Here is a 21,218-nt window from a genome sequence, read left to right as displayed (position 1 = left end):
TAAACATGTATCAAGTATCACTTCTTTGGAAAGCCGAGGGTTGGGATAAACTCCATAAACTTAGGTTGAGTTGAACCGGGTGGACCATAATTTGGATATGGTACTCTAATAACGCCAGGAGGAGTTGGGTGTTGGTGCAGGACCCTCATTGGTGTTTGTTTAGGCCTCTCATTTGAAATAATTGGCCCTCTAATGCCATACCTCCTTGCTGGAACACCCTGCAACAACATTTTCAATCATATCAATCCTTAATTCATAAAACATTTAATCAAATCAGTCCTTAAATTATTACACTTACTAGCTAATCGATCCTTAAAATTTAACAGTCATACCTGTCCAAGTACTACTTCATTTGTAACACCATTGGCAACATTTTGTCCCTGAATTGCAACATTTCCAGCAACAACATTTCCAACATTGACATTTTCAGCATTTTGTGCAACTTGTCCATCATTTTCAGCAACAAGATTTTATGCATTTTCTGATACATTTGCAACATTTTCTGCAACACCTCCGACATTTTCTGCATTTTAAGACTTTAACACAAAACCCTAATATCAGTAATCTAAAAAACACAATCAAAGTAAGCAAAACCGAACATCAAAGAAAGCATGAAATGAAGTTTAAAGTTGAAAACGAATGCCTAAAAATTGAAAACAAAAATAAAAAAAATGGACACAAAAAAGGGAGAAAACGAACATGACTGAATAGAAAACGAACAAGAGGCGTTACCTTAATAAACGACGAAAGCTTCTGTCAAAACAAAATCTTTTGCAATGTACCTCGCCATAGATGATGATGATGAAGGTTTTAGCGGGAAGGAGAAAGGTCAGGGACGTGTATGATGTTCTGACTAAAATGTGAGGATGGAAATGTATGGAGAATAAAGGGGTAAATTTGAAAAAATTGAAAAAAAATTGAATTTAAAAAGCAAAACTGAAATTTTTAGCGTTTCCATCAAATTGGTCCTTGTAGACGTGGCTTCCTTGTAGACACGTGTACAATACAACAGGACATGCAGGACGACAGCTCAGCAGCACTAACGGAGCATTTGGACGGAAGGACTATTTTGATGGACGTTTGTTAAATTCAAGGACAAAGTGTGCATTTCGATAAATTGGAGGACGTTTTTGTCCGATTCGTGCAAATTCAGGGACGAATTTGGGTATTCACTCAAAGAAAATGTGAGAGTTAAAAGGAGTGAAGTAAGAACACAAACTATTAAACTAATAATACTTTGTGATTTTGTCAATGAAATGTCATTAAAAAGAGAGCTAATGGCTCACCAAAGTGCAATGTTGATGTTGCATTCCATAGCTTCGTAGGAATTTCGACGATAGGTTGTTGCTTTAGGAATGCATAAGGTGTGTTTGTTGCTGGTTATTCAACAAAGATATATGATTGCATCTCAGTCCTTGAAGGGGAAGCTATGGTGTTGTAGGAAGCAATTCAAGTTGCTATTGCAAAAGGCTGGTAATAAGGTCGTATTTGAGACAAATTCTCGTACTCTTGTGGATCGAATTTCAGCCCGGAGTAGTGCTGATGTTACAGTATCTACCATTAAGTCTATATTAGCTTTATTTTCCAACTTTGAGGTGAAGTTTGTTGGGCGTCAAGCGAACATGGTTGTTCATACGATTGCTAGGGCGGCATGTTCTTGGCCTAGTCGCCATGTTTTTTAAATTTGTCCTCCTTCTATTTACATTATTTTAATTTATGATACTAATTAGGTATATTGTCAAAGCAACAAGATCTAGCTCATAGCAACCTCTTGGTGTTCATATCTTTCAGAAGATTTTTTAGAGTTTTTTTGTTGTGTTTTACAACAAATGTACCAAACCTACTTATTTATAGAAGTTTTTGTGAATCGTGGACCACATAAACTGTCGGTGCAATGTAGACCACATAAAAAATCTGTGTTGAACTGGTTCAAATTATATAGTGTGAACCTGACTTGCACCATATATATCTTGGTATATTTGACAGCATGATGAGCATCTATATTTTCTATATACTTATGTGTTTAGAGCGAAGACCACGCTAGTCCAATCCAATTAGATCATTCACAATTTTCTCGTGGTCTAATTTAATCTCTCATGAAAATAATACCAAAATTAGTTTCTAACCATCTTATATTGAAGATGAATTAATTTAACATCAATTTAAAAATATCGAGGACTAGTTTACTATTATTTTTTTTATCAAGGATTAAATTAGGTTACAAGAAAATTTATCAGGAAGCAAATTGGACCTTCACTCATACAATTTTTTTTATTCCATGAGAAAAATATGGGACAACGTAGTCTATTTTTTGTGCTACTGATTAAAAATGGATAATTAAATTCCTAAAAATAATATTTAAAAAGAGATAATTTGGTCTCAAGCAATAGTATTTAAAAAGATATCATTTAACCCGTATAATAGAAAAAACTACTTTATTTTTCTCAATGATCAAATTTAGTAATATAGCTCATTTAATAACTAAAATGAGTTTTCACTCTTTATTATCTTTTTTGACATAGAGTTTTCACTCTTTTTTTTAACAACCCAAAGAAATCAACTACATACTATTAAATATTAATGTAAACAAATACACTTTTATTTTTTTTAACAAATTCACTTTCTAGTTGCTCATTTTGGGGTTTATTTATGAAATTTTCAGTTTTAGTTTTTAGTTGTAGTTTAAATGGTAAAATTTCAAGTTACGTGGCTGAAATTAATTAATTTTGTGGATTTCATTCATAAAATGAAGAATGTGAAAAAATGGGAAGAAGCTTCCATTGCGCAAGGAACAAAATAATTTCCGTTGCCGGGACTTGAACCCGGGTCTTTCGGGTGAGAGCCGAATATCCTGACCAACTAGACTACAACGGATTGTTGGGAACTTTTCTCAGGAATTGTATTTAACTGCTATTTGTTTCTTGTCGATAACGGACGTCGAGATTTAATATTGTGAAATATCGGGTATATGAATGAATATCCGATTTGTCTAAAAGATGTTAATTTTTCCATCAGCAAAAAAAAAACTTGTTAAGTTTTATTGATTATAGAATGATTGAACTCATTGAAGGATAAATTACAGATCATGAAGTTATATGGAAGGAAGTGTATGTATCTGTTTTTTTTATCAGTAATAAGTGACCATATGTAGGTTCATGAAAGGTATGGACATACTTTCGTTAAAGCATGGGGTGGCCACTGTTGGGTCAGTCGGAGAGCTCGGGGGACCGTCCACATCAAGGCTAGAACAACCATACAAGTAGGAGAGACACCACACTCTTACCCAAAACCTTAAGGCAATGTGTTTATGGGTCCTCTTACTTATAAGGTGTTCAACATTTACTATTTTATCCGATGTGAGACATATAACTAACACTTGTCCACAAACACAACCACTAGCTCAATCCAAAATTAAAAAAAAATAATACTTGTATAATTAAAAAAGAATTAATGATTGAAATTTCAGTCGTTATCTACTAGAAATCTTCTGTTTTGCCAGGGAATAATGCCAGGAGCATCAGCTCCCAGCAAATTTGCCAGGAGTAATGTTTGGGAAACCCCTGACAAATTGCAATTTCAAACCGCACCATAAGCCATGAGCAAACCCCTCGCAAATTGCAGTAACCCTTGGCAAATTTTTGGCGCCTAAATTTGATTCAAATTAAAGTCAAGGGAATCTCTGTATTTTGCAGAAGATTTGACAAAATTCTGAAAAGCTGAAATGTCAGGGGCTCAACCCCTGGCAAAATGCACAAACTCGTGGCAAATTGCTGACAACTTTTTGGTAGGTATGTGGCTACTCTAGGAACCTTGGAGATCGAGTCTTGCCGGGGGTAGCTCCTGGTTGGGCTCCTGGCAAATTGTAGATCTATAATTTTGTGCATAATTGCACCGTTCCATTCATTGAGACATTAAATGCCAACATTTCATCCTTGTAACACTTAGAAAAAAATTATGTTCTTTCACATTTCATTAAACTTGTTTCATTAGGTATAACTCTTTTGACTTGTTATAATTTCATGTGTATATTTTTTGATTGCTTATTTAATTTGCAACATTGTCCAAGTTTATTGCCTCCTGCTGTTCTCTTGCCAACCTTGTTGCTGTTTGAATCTGTTCTATCATCAAGCTTCAACAAGTTAGTAGTTTTTCTACTTTTTTTTTGAAAGAAAGTAGTTTTTCTACTTATAAATACTATTGATATGTTATAACTTTTGCATGTTCAAGTTTTTTTTTCCAAATATATTTCAATTTTTCGGTAATAAAAGTTTTAAACAATTTTTTTTTAAGGAAAAGCTGTTAAAATTAGGAAAAAAAATTATGTAATTTTTCACCAATGATGTTGGATATTATTTATTGGTTATCTTATGTGAAAAAAAATTGAATTTTAATGTTTATTTTGAAATATTTATGCTACTGTTAAGAAATATATACGTTCTTACATGATGTCTCAAATTATTTGTGCAATATATGTATTTGTGCTGATTTTCTTTTGAAGAAATTAATGTTGTTGAATATATGATTTATTTTGGCTGATATAATGTCTAGATCTGTTAAAATCAGTAGGAAAAATTTTGTTGTTGAAGAAGAAATAATTTTTAACTACAAACTATTTCTCAAGTAAAGAAATTTGTTTATTAAAATCAATTCCGCGTTAAAAAAATTAGCACGTAAAGAAATTTAGTGCAATTTAGGTTAGTTAGTAAAAATAAGAATTTAGTTAGTAATATGATTTGCGCTTAAAGAAATTTAGTGCAATTTATGTTAGTTACTACAAAAACAACATTAAGTAATAGTTTAATATGTGAACGTTATATTTTAATTACTAATATTTAAATATATGAATATTATTGTTGAACGTGACAAAGATGTAGTATTATTAGCATTATCGTAGTTGGATGTATGATAGAACGTTTCCAGGAAGAAGAGGATTAAAACCCTATTTTATGGAAGGAGTTCACGGATTTATTTAATGGGCATGGGGACAACAAGTTTGTCAAAATGAGGGAGGGATAAGATGTCCGTGTCTTAAATGTGCGTGTAGATATATAAAGACTGACCCCAATGAAGTGAAGAAACACTTGGAAAAAGTTGGATTTATGCCTAATTATTGGGTTTGGGTTTATAACGGTGAACAATTTCAAAATTTTGGGGCAGGGGTCAATGCACAAGCTTCAAGTAGTGGAATAAATGCGGATGACAATAAGCAATTCAAAATGATGAGTGATATAGTGAAGGATCCTCCCAGCAACCTCAGACTTACCCTCAATCATGGTGAAGGATTCTCCCAGCAGCCTGAGCTGACCCCAGAGATGCGGGAGCTTATTCATAGATTGACACAAGAGCAGTCCGCGCAGCAAATGGCGAGTCAAGCGGCCGTTGAGCAAGATTTGCTTAACCGCCAAAGATCATATGAGGAGCAGCTGGCTCAGTTTAGGCAAGCACATGCTCAAGATCCCTCCCACACTAGAGCGCTGTTTTTAAGTCCCAATGTTGAGCCTTATCCAGTTGATAGAGATGAGGAGGATGATGTGGATGATGATGAGGAGGCTTGAAGTTGGACCCCTTTGTGATGTGTGTCCTTTATGATATATTCTCTCATGCCTTTATCTAATTAATTTCTTGTTCTGTAATATTTGGGGAAGTTTCTTATACTTCCCGGTACAACTTCTACCTATTTGATACTTATGATATAGTATTTAGTACAATTTTAATTTCAATGTTGCTTGACCTAATATTTTATGTGTGCTATTACTTTAATTTGCATTGTTAACTACTTTTTCTAAACTAATTAAATTTAATTAATTTTTGGAAAAAAAATAAATTCTTTTTTAAAATTATTTTAATTATTAAATTTTAATATTTTGATTTTTTAACAAATAAAAAAAGTTTTTTTTTAAAAAACTAATCGTACACAATTTGCCAGGGGTTAACCCCTCGCAAAGTCCCTGACATGTTTTGAAAATGACTGATGTGATGCTGATACAGTTTGCAAAAGCCTGCATTGACCAGAATGCGTCAAAAAAGCCTGCATTCATACAAACACAATTTGCCAAGGGTTGAGCCAGGTCCTGTGCCATGAGCGCATTTGCCAGGAGCTAAAGCCCTGACATGTTCATTTGCGATGAGCAGATTTGCTGGTGATTCTGCTCCTGGCAAAACTCCTGAAAAACGTCCAATTGCCAAGGCTTTTAGCATTTGGCGCAAAATGCAACATTTCTTGTAGTGTTAATACACAAAAATCTGTCACTAACTTGTTTAATGACTGAAATAGTGACCAATAACCGATTGCTATTTCAGTGACTTTTAAATATAGTTTACATTCGATTGTTAATTCGGTCACAAGAACTGCTTCTTTTTGACATCATTTTCTTTATATTGGTATTCATAAAATAAACGAACTAACTTAGCATAAAATATTAAACACACTTCGTGTCTGTTTAACTAATATTTCTCTCTTTTTTTTCTAGCCAAATAATGCTTCTCTCTCTCCCTCCCTCAAAGAAATGCTGCTTTCTCTATATAAATAGTAAAGAGAATACCCGAAATTCACAAAACTTTATATCATGTTATATATATATATATATATATATATATATATATATATATATATATATATATATATATTCATATTAGAAAACTTTACTCCACATACCCTATTATGTACTTTTTTCCGTGTAATTACTACACTTATTAGTGGTTAAATAATCATTTTGCAACTTTAATAGTAAGAGATGTTCTTGAAACAGTTAGTAATGATGTTATTTTATCTCATTTTCAACAAATGAATGATATACTATTTTCTCATTGAAAAAATTTCTTAAAAAAGTCTATAATTTTTTTAGGGTCAAATAACCTTGTGTCTAAAGTCACACACTTTAAATGTAAATAAGTTTAAAAATATGGAGTTTAAACCTCGATTAATGCAAATAATTATAGATTTAGCTGGTAATGATATAAGCCGACTAAAGTATAGTATTGTACCATAATGTACTATTATTCATTTTTTAGAAAAATTTAAACTAGCCCACCTAAATTGACATTGGTAAGAATCGAATCTTAAACCTTGAAAATAAGTATACTCCAAGATCCAAACCAACACCAATATACTATTATTCATAATACTCAATTTCAACGGTTGATCATTAAATCATTGTACTATATTTCATCCTTTAATTAAAATGTAATCACTCTCTCCCGTCCATATAAGAAAAGTTGTGTGAATAAATATGATGTATTTAACCAATGTATTTGGTCAAAGTTGGACAAAATACATTTTTTTTACTAAACTTTCTCATATATTTTTTGACTGAATTCTTTGTTTTTCAACAAAAAACAAGTAATGGTTGTATGGGTTTTTTTGTTTTTTGTTTGAAGGAATATGAGTTTTTATAATTAGTATCCTCTTAAAAATATTACTACTTCAATGCAAGATTACGAGTACTCATGATTGTAAGAAGGTGTTACTTTCACTTGGTTTGATTTTCCTTTAAGATGAGTTCAATGCAAAACCGTCAGATAGAACAAGTAGTTTTGGTCAAAAATAGGCTTTGCTAATAATGTTATGGGAGGTTATTTTTTCTTCATGATTTACTATGTAAGCATAGATAGATAGCTATGTACTACACACGTAAAAAAGTATACATATATTATATTGGTCAAAGTGTTTTGTTTGCAGTATAAAATAAATAAAAGTGCAGTCTATCTATTTAGATTAGATATAATCACTGGCTTGTATTAGCCCAAGCCTAGGTATATTTGTTGCTCTTAATTAATTAATGTTCAAAGTTGGATTTGACATTAAAATAAGAAGGTATACGTAGGTTCTAGTTTTAGGTTACAGCTAGTAATTAAATGAGTAACATAATACCCACAGATGGTGCTAATGATGGTACAATTTAGGATATGAGTATTATATATCTCAAGGTTATATATAACATGATATACAATTATACATAAACCTATTTTCACTGTATTTTAAGTTTGGTAGCAATTTTATTCGAAAATATGAATGAATTACAAAACAAAAAAGTACATGAACACTCTTTAAAAAAAGGAAACAAGTGTTGTGGGTAAGAAGTATTAGGTAAACAGTCATATAGAAAATGATAGGTAGCTATCGAGGCTTCACATATTCTTCATATGCAAGAGACACAGAAAGATAGCTGAAGAAAGGGATGGGTCATCAAAAACCACACACACATATATATATATATATATAGCAATGAGAAGACAGTACTGCAAACTAAATAAAATATGTAGTAACCAGTAACCGTACAGATTTCGAATTTTATGAGTGATTATGATTTCTCCACAATATAATATATAATTTAGGGTTTGCCGCAGCTGTTCTGTTCTCATCAGCTAGCTATTTGGCTTTGCAGCAAATTTTAATAATACAATTTGTTGCTCCATTGCTTATAGCCTAGAGAGAAAAAATGTACAGCACAGTCATGTCGATGTCTATAATATTGATTTGCATGCCATGCATTGGTAAATCTCTCTCTCTCCCTCCCTCCTAGCAAACCCAAATACATGGTATGGAGGCGAGGATAATGATAGGCTTATCGCTTATGTAAGTGTACGATTATGTCAAGTAGTAAAAATATTGATCTATAGAGAATTGAAGTTGTTGTGAATTCGTTAAAAATCACACCAATAAAATACTTGATGTATGGAGCAAATTAATCAAGCAACCAATATCAACGTGGGTAACAATTATAAACATAAGCAAAATTAGAAAATAGCGAGAGAAAAAGAGAGAGAACACACGGAATTTGTCTACCTAGTTCGGTCCATTACTGAGCTAGTATGGGGGGAAGAGCAACTCTCCGTTCCACTATATAATGATGAGTAACTTTACAAAGGGATATCAAAGGGTTATAAGAATACGTCTTCAAACCTAATTCTATCCAAAGTCTCAATATCTTCTCGTGACCAAGAGATTCAATCCTAATAGTGTTTCTTCAAGGTGAATCAATCCCAAACCTAGTGTTTGTTGCCAAGAGAATTCTTTACAAACCCTAGTTTTGATGTTGGCTTCTAAACCCTTGTTTTCTGGCTCTCTACACCTCCCTCTCTCTCTCTCTCTCTCTCTCTCTCTCTCTCTCTCTCTCTCTCTCTCTCTCTCTCTCTCTCTCTCTCTCTCTCTCAAGGTTTACATCTAATACAAGGTCTATATTTATAGTAAAAGCATCCCTCAAATAATTGGAACAAATCTAGGCCCAGAAAAAATATTTTTATTTTATGTTGCTGCGTGAAATCGGGGGCCGAAAATTTAGGAGACACAAGTCTCTAGAAACAGCCAAAATCGGGCCCCGATTTACCCAAATTGGCCGTCGAATTTTGGCACCTCCAGAATTCCAATTTTGAGTCACTACTACAACGTTCTCCACCTTGACTCTAAATTTATGATGATGTCAATTTAACCATCAAGCATTTTGCTGCTCGCTCCATGCTTCATCTTCCCTTGCTTTCAACTACACAATGTAGCTCCACAAGCTTCCACCCAACCTCTTTAACCATCGGAATGCCTTCCGCCTTCTTGAAGACCATCCTTGCATCCAACTACACTAGGATTTTAGGTAGTTCTACAAGTCTACACCATAAACCTCTTAAGCTCCTGGAGTGATCAAATATGTCCTTATGAAGATTCACTTGCCTCCAATTACCTTGGTCTTTTCTGGTAATCCTACAAGTCATGCCATGCATTCTTCAAACCCCGAAATGCCTTTCGTCCTCTTGAAGAATTTCCTTGCTCACAACTAGAGCCTAGCACCCAAGGTCCCATAGTTGTACCATTCTCGATGTCATCAACTCCACCTCAAGCTGACATTTCTCTACCTCAACTTCCAAATAAGTACGCACACTATGTCTTTCACCTTGCAACTCCACCTCAAAGGTTGATTACAAGTATTCTTACCTCCGCCTCTTCAGACTGACCTTGAGTATTCTTTCCACCGCCTCTCCAGGCTGATGTTGAGTGTTTAACGTCTCTCTAGACGACCACCACTCTACAAGACATCATTCACAAGGCGAGAAACATCACCTACTTCATCTCCCCAATGAGACACCACCAAAGCAACTTCATCCTCATAACCCTCAAAGACAATTTGTGCGGAGTTACCATTGTTCTCCAGACAATCCTTCTTGAACTGACCCATCTTGTGACAGTTAAAACACTTTAACTTGTTACCACTCTTTCCCCGATTACCTTTACCTCCACTAGTCCCTCTCGAGACACTTAGGCGTTCACCGTTTTCATCAGTTCTCAAGTTCTTGGACTTGGTAAACTCGTTGATTCTCAAAGCCGCTTGAACTTCTTCCAAGGTGACAATGCCTTCTTTGCCATATAGAATGGTATCCTTGAAGGATTCAAAAGATCTCGGTAGAGCACACAACAAGAGAATAACTTTATCTTCATCCTAAAAATGCATCTCAATGTTCTCCAAGTCATCAAGGATATTGTTTAACTCCGTAAGTTACTGAATGATGGACTTTGACTCCACCATCTTGAATGAGTAGAGTTGTTGCTTTAGGAATTGCGTATGAGCCAAAGATTTGTTCATATACAACGACTCCAAATTTGATCGCATTGATGCCGCGATTGGTTCCTTCGCAACATCTCTAAAAAAATTATCCCTGAGACACAAGACAATGGCACTTCTAGCCTTGTCCACCATTTCGGTCTTCTCCGCTTGTGACAAGGTGACCAGTAAAGCATCTTCACCCTTCAATGCTTTCTCAAACTTTTTTTGTATTAACACCGCTTCCATCTTTACCTTCCATAACCCAAAATCATTATCTCTGATAAAATTCTCAATATCCCACTTTGGACCCATGATACTTGATTATCGATTTGATCTTTTACTCACAGTGGGCGCCAATTGTTGTGAATTTGTTAAAAATCAAACTGATAAAATACTTGATGTGTTAAGAAAATTAATTAAGCAACCAATATCAACGTGGGTAACAATTATAAACACAAGCAAAAGTAGAAAAAAACGAGAGAAAAAGAGAGAGAACATGCATAATTTGTCTATCCAATTCGGTCCAATACTGACCTAGTCTGGGGGAGAGAGCAGCTCTTCATTCCACTATAATGATGAGTAACTTTACAAAGAGATATCAAAGGTTTACAAGAATAAGTCTTCAAACCTAATTCTACCCAAAGTCCCATTCTTTTCTCGTGACCTGATGATAAGTCATCTTATGTTATTCTTAACATGTTTTTTAGTCATTTTCAGTAAGTTGTAGCAGCTAAAAGGAGGAGTATTTGAATTATTGCCTATGATTTTGGGACTTTTGTAATGTTTTCTATATTTGAGTCTGTAATTCTAGTTTTCCCGAAACATGACAATTTTAGGGGTTTTTTGAAGTAATTCACGAAGAAATCATGCAAATCGACAAATCAAGAACAACTAAAGAATTGTGAAGACTTGGGAAGACCAAGGATGAAGATTAAAGAGGCCTCAGGAGACTTATAAGAGGGAAGAATTATGTTCCCTAGTTCTGAGACAAGTTATTTGAAGACGAAGACCTAAAACGATGGAAAATCGGAGAATTTGGCCTAGGAAACAGACGCTATGCGCCTAGGGCAAAAAAAAAGTCTAGGGCATGGAATTCACATACCATGTGTTGTATATTTGTATTGGCTGCACTATTGCGAAAACAAATATTCATGATTATGATGTTGGATCATATGTTCCAACATCCTGACACGATTCAACGTGCCTTGTTTTATGCCTTATTATACGTGCGCTTTATCTTATTAAGGAATCCACGTCGTCATATCTTGGTGACTAAGCAACGCGCATATCTATTCAGAATCAGTTGTGGTGTTATTCCTAAAAGAGTGATAATATTTTAGAGAATATTTGGATATGTTTGGAAGTTCCTAAAGATGTTCCTACATATTAGGACTTTCCTTATTTGTCATTGATTCTTGTTTCGTAGATCAGCTGAACGATCTACAATTTGTTCTGAAGCCCAACAAGGTTATTTAGCCCATATTTCTTCAGTATAAAAGGAAGACTTCAAGACCTAATTAGGTATTCAAGCTGTCATACTAAAATAATAGTTTTTTTTTTAAGGTTTTGAGTGTTCTTTGTGTGTTCTTCTCTTGTATCATTTGTGATGCAAGTCTAGGATTGTTTGTTATTTGTGAGCCTTTCTTGTATCACCTTGATACATGTTAATAACTGCTTATTGAGTTGAAACTTGCGTGCTACACCAAAGCTTTGAAGCAAGGTTGTAGTTTTTGTTTAAAGGTAACTTTAAAATATTGAGTTGTAATATGATAATCACATGGGCTGTGATTGATTGAGGAAAGTGAGATGAGATCTTAGATCTACGAGTTTCTAGGTTGAAGTAAAGACGAGTATATCCTAGGTCTAGAGTTATAAACGTGGTTTACGGAGAACTTAGAATAAGGACTACACTAGTGGATTTTCTTCCTGGCTTGGTAGCCCCAGAGTAGGCGTGTTTTTCACCGAACTAGGTAAACAATTCTCTTGTGCCATTTTATTTTCTGTCCTTTACATTTTCCTTATTGTGTTTCTTTACTGCTAGCACGATGTTTTAAACATTACACTCAACATTCGTAATATGTTTCTGGTGTTGGAACTGAAGGTGAGAAAAACACAAGAAGGGGGGTTGAATTGTGTTTTCTTTTTCTCTTAAAAATTCTTATTCTGGTATTACTTCAGAAGCTAGTTGGGAGTGCTTCTGATGTAATGTTCAGAATCAGATATGCAGCGGAATAAAACAGAGCAGAGAAAAGAAAGAGAGACACAAGCAATTATCATGGTTCCTTCCACAAACCGGAAGTAGTCCAGTCCCCCTTGCACTTCCAAGGAGATTTTCACTAATAATCTCAAAGATTACAAATGCTCAATACTCTCTAAGTATGAGACTTCTCAAAATGCTCAAGCACGCAGGCCAGAGACTTCCAATGCTCAAGCACTAAAGCAAGAGTCTTCAAATGCTCAAGCACGCAGGCGAGAGGCTTCTATTCAAACAAAAATACACAGAAAATGTTTGACTTTGAACACTTGATATACAATTAGTGGTGTTCACAATACAATGCAATAAAGACTCTAGACTTAAGAATTTCTAAGATGTATCAAATCAGTGCAGAAATTCAAAGTGCTTTTTAGAATCAAATTTGGCAGAGTTTTGGCGCTTTTAACTTGTGTTGATGTCTCTTGCCAATCTTCAAGTCCTCACTCCTTTATATAGAGGTGTGAAAGAGACGTTGAGATTTTTAGCACGTCTAAAGAGTCGTTGAGTTCCTTTGATCATCCACCAGTAATCTTTTGCCTGATTTGGGTGTAGTCCTTTGAAGAATCAACTTCAAATTCATTCCCATCTTGAAGGAACATTTTTGCAGGCATAGCTGTTGTCTTGTCTTGTAGCGTAGACAAAAACAGAGTAGTGGAGGTAGTGGTTGTACACTTGTACTTTGTCAACTCTGATAACGAAGGACAAGTACCCAGTGCCTTTCAAATGACCGTTGATACCTCCCTTTCAATTCTTCGTTCTCTTAGACGAGGTTGAAACGAAAAACAGCTCCTTTGAATCTTCAGTTTAAATTTACTGATCACTTGTAGCTTCTGGTGATGATATAGCTTCTGATGAAATTGTGCTTCTGATGAACTTCTGCTTCTGATGACGTCATTACTTCAGAGGCACTTGTTACTTCAGAAGCACTTCTTAGCTTCAGACGCAGTTTTCTTCAGATGCTTTGGATTCCTTTGCTCTCCATTGTTCTTCCAAGACCTATTGAAATTAATTGACTTTGCCTATGGTCCTGTACACTTGAACAATTATTAGCAATAACCAATTGACAATTTTTAATACCTTGTTATCATCAAAACTCATTAAGGTTTATTGTGAAACACATTTTGTTCCAACAGGAACATCACATAGAACATCTGGTTGCTAGTGTGCCGGAATTTCACCATGCGCTTAGGGCATGGTTTGGGGAGCACTCACATGCGCCCCGTGCATGCTAAAATGTGGGGCGAAATCGTCTTTTCCTGATTTTGTGATGGGTAAGACCCATCCTTTTAGCCCAAAATCAGGTAGAAACTCTCACTGTAAATACAAGCCTTCCTCATTCAGAACTGTGACAGTTCAAGAGGAAGGCAACTTTGGAGCTTCATGAGAGTTTCTATCTTCCCCTTGATTTTCTAGGTATGTTTTTATCTTTAGTAATTTGTGTTTAGTTACCATGTGTAACTAAATATTTTTAGGTTAGTTCTAAGATGAACAACTGTTTATTTTTGTTGGATATTTATTTAATTTAATGTCGATATATATTATTTGTCTTTTATTCATTACTTAGTTTTATTTAGGAATTATTTATTTCAAAGGAGCGTAACCCTAAATTAGGTACTTAGGTTGTGACATGGCTTAATATTGTTATTACTATCTTGCTGCTTATATCTTGATATTTATTGCATTATACTAATAACTATCTATATAGGAAGTAATTATTTATTAACTAGTGAAAGCTACCGAAAGCGAGTTGACCTTAGTAGTAAGTACTTAGGTGGTGACATTACTAAGATTGAGTAGTAACTCTGCTAAACCTAGGATGCAACTGGTTAGTAATTAAGGAAACAAGCGACTCCGTGGAATAAACCTAAATATAACCATTCTCTTAAACCCTTAGTAAGGTAGATGTAGAACTACTAAGTAAGTGAGAGAGAGTATGCTATGAGTGTCCTAAGATTCATAGATGGGCTGAATTAAACTAATTGATTCTTGGCCTTCATTTCCTTGAGAAAAACTGGAATGCCAATTTAAGTTTATGCTTGCAATTACCTTAGAGACGGAAAGACCCCGCACGTAAGGATCGCCGTGTGATCAGCAGGTGCAACCATACCTAGGAGGGATATACCTAGATAACCGAGATTTATAGACCCTACACGTAAGGATCACCGTGTGATCAACAAGTGCAACTTCCAACCTTCTAAGCTAGTCACGTCCCAACGACCTCATCACTTGTTTAATCTACCTAAGGCAAATGCGCGACATTACTGTTATTTAATATCCAACAATATAAATAGGGGATTCAAAGAATCCTAACCGCTGCTTATTTTTCTGCAACCAAAAAAAGGTAAACTTCTCTGTTGCAAACATATAAAAATTGCAACATCTATCTTTTATTATACCGTCAAACTAAAAATAAGTAACGCAAATTGTTTGAACGAAACGACAACCTCTGTGGATACGATACTCTACTTACATTTTATTACATGGTAAACGATTTGATACACTTGTCTAATCCGCACATCAAGTTTTTGGCGCCGTTGCCCGAGATTGTTGATATTTTCGACTAAGCGAATCAAATTACTTATTTTCTATCTTTATTTTTTTGTCATTTAAATTTCTGTCATTTATTTTTCCGCATTTTATTTTTCTGTTTTCATAAAATTCAAAAATACCAAAAAAAATATTCAAAAATTTTAAAATACCAAAAATATTTAGTCCTAGTTGAGTCATTTAATTTTATTTTAGAGTCTAATTTATCATTTAGTTTATTTATTTTAGTCGTTACTAACATAGTTTATTTTTTTGTTTTGCATTTAGTTTATGGTTTTCATTTAGTACTAACCATTTTTCTTTTCTTTTTGTTTTTCCATTTAGGAACTAACCCAATTCGTTTATTTTTCTTTTATTTTTAGATTTTAGGTTTAAGTCATATATTTAATTTTTCGCATTGCATTTAGGAAGTCGTAGTAAAAATAATAGTTGTTATAATATCTATAGTAGATCGAGTATAGTTTTAATTAGGTTATCTAGTAAGAGTCAGTCCATTAAATTTCGCATTTAGGATTAGGATTAGCATTTAGGAACAATAGTCATAGAGTCTTAGGTTAGATTAGTAATAACATTACGTATTAGCTATAATGGTTAATTTAGATCGAGTATGCATTACATTTAGACATAAGAATAGATCGAGTCTAGAAATTTAGGAAGTTAAACTTAGGATTAATAAATAAGCAACTAAAATCCAGTTAATAAAACAATTATCATACTCTTTTGCTAGAATAAGAACTGGTTGTTTTATTGTATATGGATAATAGTTGCTATCAAAGATGTCGTCAATGGAAAACAATTTTTCTCAAGTAGGTGAATGTTCTTCAAATCCTGAAAAACCAGAATATCATCCTGGACCTGAGGCGCATGAACTGGAAGAAGAACCAAGTTATCATTACATCAACTGCTACTATGAGTATGGACTACCAAACTACTTGCAAGAATCAGAATAGACAGTGAATCGACCTAAAACAACAAACAACACTCTCTTTGGCATTGGGAAGACTTTAACAATGAACAGGGAAGAAGTCGAGGAAGACCCAAGTGAAGACGAAGGTACTGAAGCTTTCAAAACCGAAGGTAATGAAGCTTTCGAAGTCAAGGGTACTGAAGCCTTTGAAGAGGAGGGCACTGATGCTCTCCAAAGAAAAATACATTCTGCATCACAAGATGATCAAGGTCAAGAAGGAAATTTTGAGCGATTCAGAAGCTTATGAGGTTAAAGGTGGAAATGGCAACACAAGAAATGCTGAAACAAAATCCTTGTTGCATGCAAATGCTACAACACCTTGTGAAACTTAAGAAGCATCCAACATCATCAAAATGGGTATCCTTAGCCAGAGATTATCATGCCAACACTAAAGCAGATACTCACATCAAGATTAACGATCCTGGAAGCTTCAACATTTCAATCTATATTAATGGTGTGTTTATGGGGCACGCTTTATGTGTTTTAGGAGCCAACGTCAACATGATTTTCAATCGAAACATTTGAAAAGATCAAAGGACTTGAGATGGTACCGACTGAAAAGCTAGTTAGGGTAGATGATGGAAGTGAACAAGAACCAGAGGAGTGGTGCTTAATGTGCAGGTTGTTGTAGAAGACTTCAAATTCTTGGCGGACATAGTAGTGATGGACAAACCAGATTGTCCAGTAACTTTGGGCAGAACTTTTCTTGCCACAACAAAAGCTCTGATAAACTTGGAATACAAGAAGATCGTGCTTAGGTCAAAAGGTAAATACTTGATCCATCATATTTCGCAAGACAACGTCAGGACAAATGCAGGTACTGAATGCCATGCATAAGAGGACGTCAATCCTTCTAATTCCCATGAAGACATAGAGCAACCACGTGAAGATCAAGAAAAGTATGGTGCAACCAACACTAGAAGAGCTGATGTTAGGGAAGGACCTATTGGGGGCTCTTGGAAGAAGACTCTTTATGGAGACTTTAAAGTCAGAGATCGTGTTTTTCTATGGCATCCTGAGGAATTCTATGGGTACTTTGGGAATTTACAGGCAAGGAAAGACTGGGTTTCAACAAATTTTACTCTATTAGTTATGTCACCTCCTATGTACTTACTACCAAGGTCCATTTGCTTTCGGTTTCTTTCTCTAGTTACTAATTAATCACATCCTGGTTAGATAAATATATATAAATATCAAGATATAAATATAGATATTAGGCCATGTTACTACCTAAGTTCATAAATCAGGGTTGCGCTTCAAGGAAGATAAATCTTACGCACTACAGTAAAACTAAATAACGAACATAAAATTATTGAAAAAATGACTTTAAATTAAATAATTATCCAACAAATAAAATAGAGGTTCATCTTAAAACCCTAGCCTAAAAATATTTAGTTACTCATGGTAACTAAAAACAAATTAAAAAAAGAAATAAAATATACCCTAGAAAAACATGGAGAGAGGAGAGAGAAAATTCTTCTGAAAAGCTCATAGTGCTTGCCTTTCTCTTGAGCTGCTTCGTTATGAACAAGAAAATAATGAATGAGGAAGACGGTATTTATAGGGAAAATTTCCACCTAATTTTGGGCTAAAAATTGGGCTTTCTTCACGAAAAAGTCACAAAACAGCTCCTTGGTCCGCAAGGCACCTAATACCATGTGCCAGACACATGTAAGTGACAAATCACACGCCAGGCGCCTCAATCCACGCACCAGGAGCCCCAGTGAAAGTTCATGGGCGCCTGGCGCCCCCTTCGCGGCGCTTGTGAGTGCGTCCGGTGCTGAAAATGCATGTTTCTTCACCTGTTAAGGTGTTTGTTTCAATGTAAGATGTCTTAGAACTCGGGAACATAGTTCGTCCCTCTGTAAGGTATTATGAGGCCTCTTGAATCTTCATTCTTTATCTTCCCAAGGACTTCACAAATCTTTGGATGTATTACTTTGCCGATATGCATGAGTTTTTCGTGAATTACATCAAAATCATCCTAAAATTTCTATCTTTCGGGAAGAACATAATTACAGACTCAAATATAGAAAACTTTACAAATGTCCCAATATCATCGACAATTGCTCTAATATTACTCTGTTATGCTGGTAAAATCTACTGAAAATGACTGAAAAACATGTTAAGAATAATGTAAGATGACATGACATCACAACCCCGAATTTAAACTGTTGTTTATCCTCAAGTAACGAAAGAAAAACATATTTTATTCTTTGCATTTTTTTCAGGAAAAACATACATTTCCGGGGTTGTGCTCAAATCATTACTCATCCCATTTACAACATTGATTTACTTACCTCGCTACATTCAAGCGGGACAGACTTGGGGAAGATAACTCATGTCATCAACCTCACTCTTTTCCATGATGCACGTATGTATCTCCTAAAGCCAGTAGGACAGGTCAAGATATTTGTCCACTCCATTCGTCACATGAATGTACCTTACTATAAATTTGAAACAATTCTAAACAGACAGTCAAGATCAAATTTTATACACACTTTGAGGTCTTCTAGAGTTATAACGTGGCTTAGGTTAAGGGTGAATATATTTGGCAAAGTAGGCTAACAAAAGAACTGGGAGTTAGATTATCAACCTAAGGATTCCTACTAAAATTGATGAACTGCTAACCTTCATTCCGTAAATCAGACAAGATGGGTACTAAAGTAGAACTATTTATCTTTTCTTTCAACATAAATAAACATTTTTTTTTTGAAGAGACTAAATTTTTTGATGTTTTTGGTTCTTGATTTTTTTTTTTTTTTTTTTTTGTGCATAGACCCGTGGTAATTTGCATTTTTTTCATTTTTGTCTTTTTGATAAATTAGTTCTACTGGTACCCCACCCCAAACTTAAGATGTTGCTAATTCCAAATAGCAACACCAAACTTAGCTTAAAACCATACCAAGTCATACCTAAAAAAAAACTTAACATTCAGTACTGTGATATGATTTGTCACTTAGTAACAACAAAAGAAATTGCATCTGGAGGCTTTAAGTGATTTCACAAAGGATAATAAAAATATAAAAGGGTGGCTTGAAAGGCTGAAGGTACCAAATAAAAAATTGTCTCATGTGTAATATAACTTAACCGATCGTCCGTAAAGAACAGCCACAAATTCGAGCAAAAATAACATCCATATGAAACACTCATGATACAAAGAATTATAGTAGTAAAATGGATTGAAAATATTTGCTTCAAAATCTTATCGGTTATGTTATTCAGAAAAGAGATGGTGATTATATGAGTACCTTTAGTAGTAAGTCCCTAAACCTTCAGTAGAAAATCTCACCGATTATGCTATTAAAAAGAAATTGCGATTTTGCGCAGTTCGATCGAAAAAATCAAAATAAATCGAGACTTAATCGAAATGCTACGAAACTTTACAGACAACTCTATAAAAATACATATAGTGGGTCTGCAACGTTTCGTAGCATTTCGAATATGCATCAATTTATTTGATTTTTCGACCGAAACTCGCAAAATCACAATTGATGCTCTGACCCGTGGTATTTAAATATAGCTGATCTAACGATAGTTAACTGTAGTTAACCCATCAATAGTTAACTGTTTCCGGTTTGTTCGGCGGTAGTTGGGGCTATGTACATCATTTCGATGTATGATTGGGAAACTTGTGAGAACAACAAAGTCTTCTGCTCCTTTCTTCTATTTGCTTACTAATTAACCCCACAAGACTTGCATCCGTAACTCTTAAGTGGATCACATTGTCTCATCTCTTTTGTGCTACAAACTCCCAATTGGAACTACCATGGACCAACACCGATATAGAGCAATTAGAAATACATACATGCCCACATCCAATTTCTCCTTATATAGCTCATTGGATCTCGTTCTTCGTAGGATGTAATCTAAATATTTCCAACATGCATATTATATGCTTTTTCAATTCTATCTTAAACACCAAACAGTAGTAACAAAAAAAAAAACACCAAACAGTTATCCTTCCTACGATTTGTTAAGTCCAAAATCTGATTCAACACAAACACTCCATCCTATATTTTCTTCAAAGTAAGTAGACAATATGATAATAAACAAATCAAATTATGAAAATATAAGAGTGCATCTAATATAGTCTACATAGACCTCTGAAAATGAGATAAAATGTAAACTCTAATCATTTATAATAAAAAAGTATGTTCGAGGTTATTGATTCGATAAAAAGTATCTCTTATAGGGTTTAAAAACAAAATTTATGATACTTATAAAGAACATTTACTTGATAGGTTCATATCAAAAACCTCAAGTGTTTGCTCTTAGGAAGAAAAGATATATACATAAAAATGTTGATAAACATGTTTGCTCTACATTGAGTATTACACTAAACAGCGACGAAGCTAGCACAATTTTTACGAGGAGGCCAAATATAAAATATATATATATATATATATATATATATATATATTTTAAAAACTAATATATTAAACTTCATCAATATATAAAATAAATTCAGAATAATTATAATTTATATTTAATGAAATGGCAACGAAGAAAATAAAAGCTAAATAGTAGTTATTTATAAAAGTTGAACTCTATTGAGTTTTAAGAAGTAAAATTTATCCATAATTGTCATTAAATTTGATATATTTTTAATATTTGTGTAATATCATCTCCCTTTGAACCAACAAAATTGTTTGGAGTAGCCGAATAATAATTTAATGGGGTAGCTACATATAAAACTACATTGATTATTCAAGTTTTTTTTTCTTTTTTGGGGTAGCCAATGCTACCACATTACAACAAAGCCATTCACCCCTGACACTAGAGTAGAGACTAATTTCATAAATGAAAAATTTTAGAGAGGCCAAAAACCTAAAAACTATTTTAAGGGGACTAAAATCAAATGTTGATATATTTAGGGGAACTATTTACTTATTTAACTCTAAATTATATTTTTTCTTAA

General features: G+C 34.1%; 1 non-coding gene across 1 annotated transcript; it reads right to left on the bottom strand.

The window, feature by feature from the left end:
* Positions 1-2,801: 2,801 nt before the first annotated feature.
* TRNAE-CUC (transfer RNA glutamic acid (anticodon CUC)) lies at positions 2,802-2,874 on the bottom strand. The gene has a single exon. It is a non-coding gene; the product is annotated as a tRNA-Glu (tRNA).
* Positions 2,875-21,218: the final 18,344 nt, after the last annotated feature.

Source organism: Medicago truncatula, chromosome 7, assembly GCF_003473485.1.
Source record: "Medicago truncatula cultivar Jemalong A17 chromosome 7, MtrunA17r5.0-ANR, whole genome shotgun sequence".
NCBI lineage: Eukaryota > Viridiplantae > Streptophyta > Magnoliopsida > Fabales > Fabaceae > Medicago > Medicago truncatula.
This window is presented reverse-complemented; position numbering and strand designations above follow the sequence as displayed.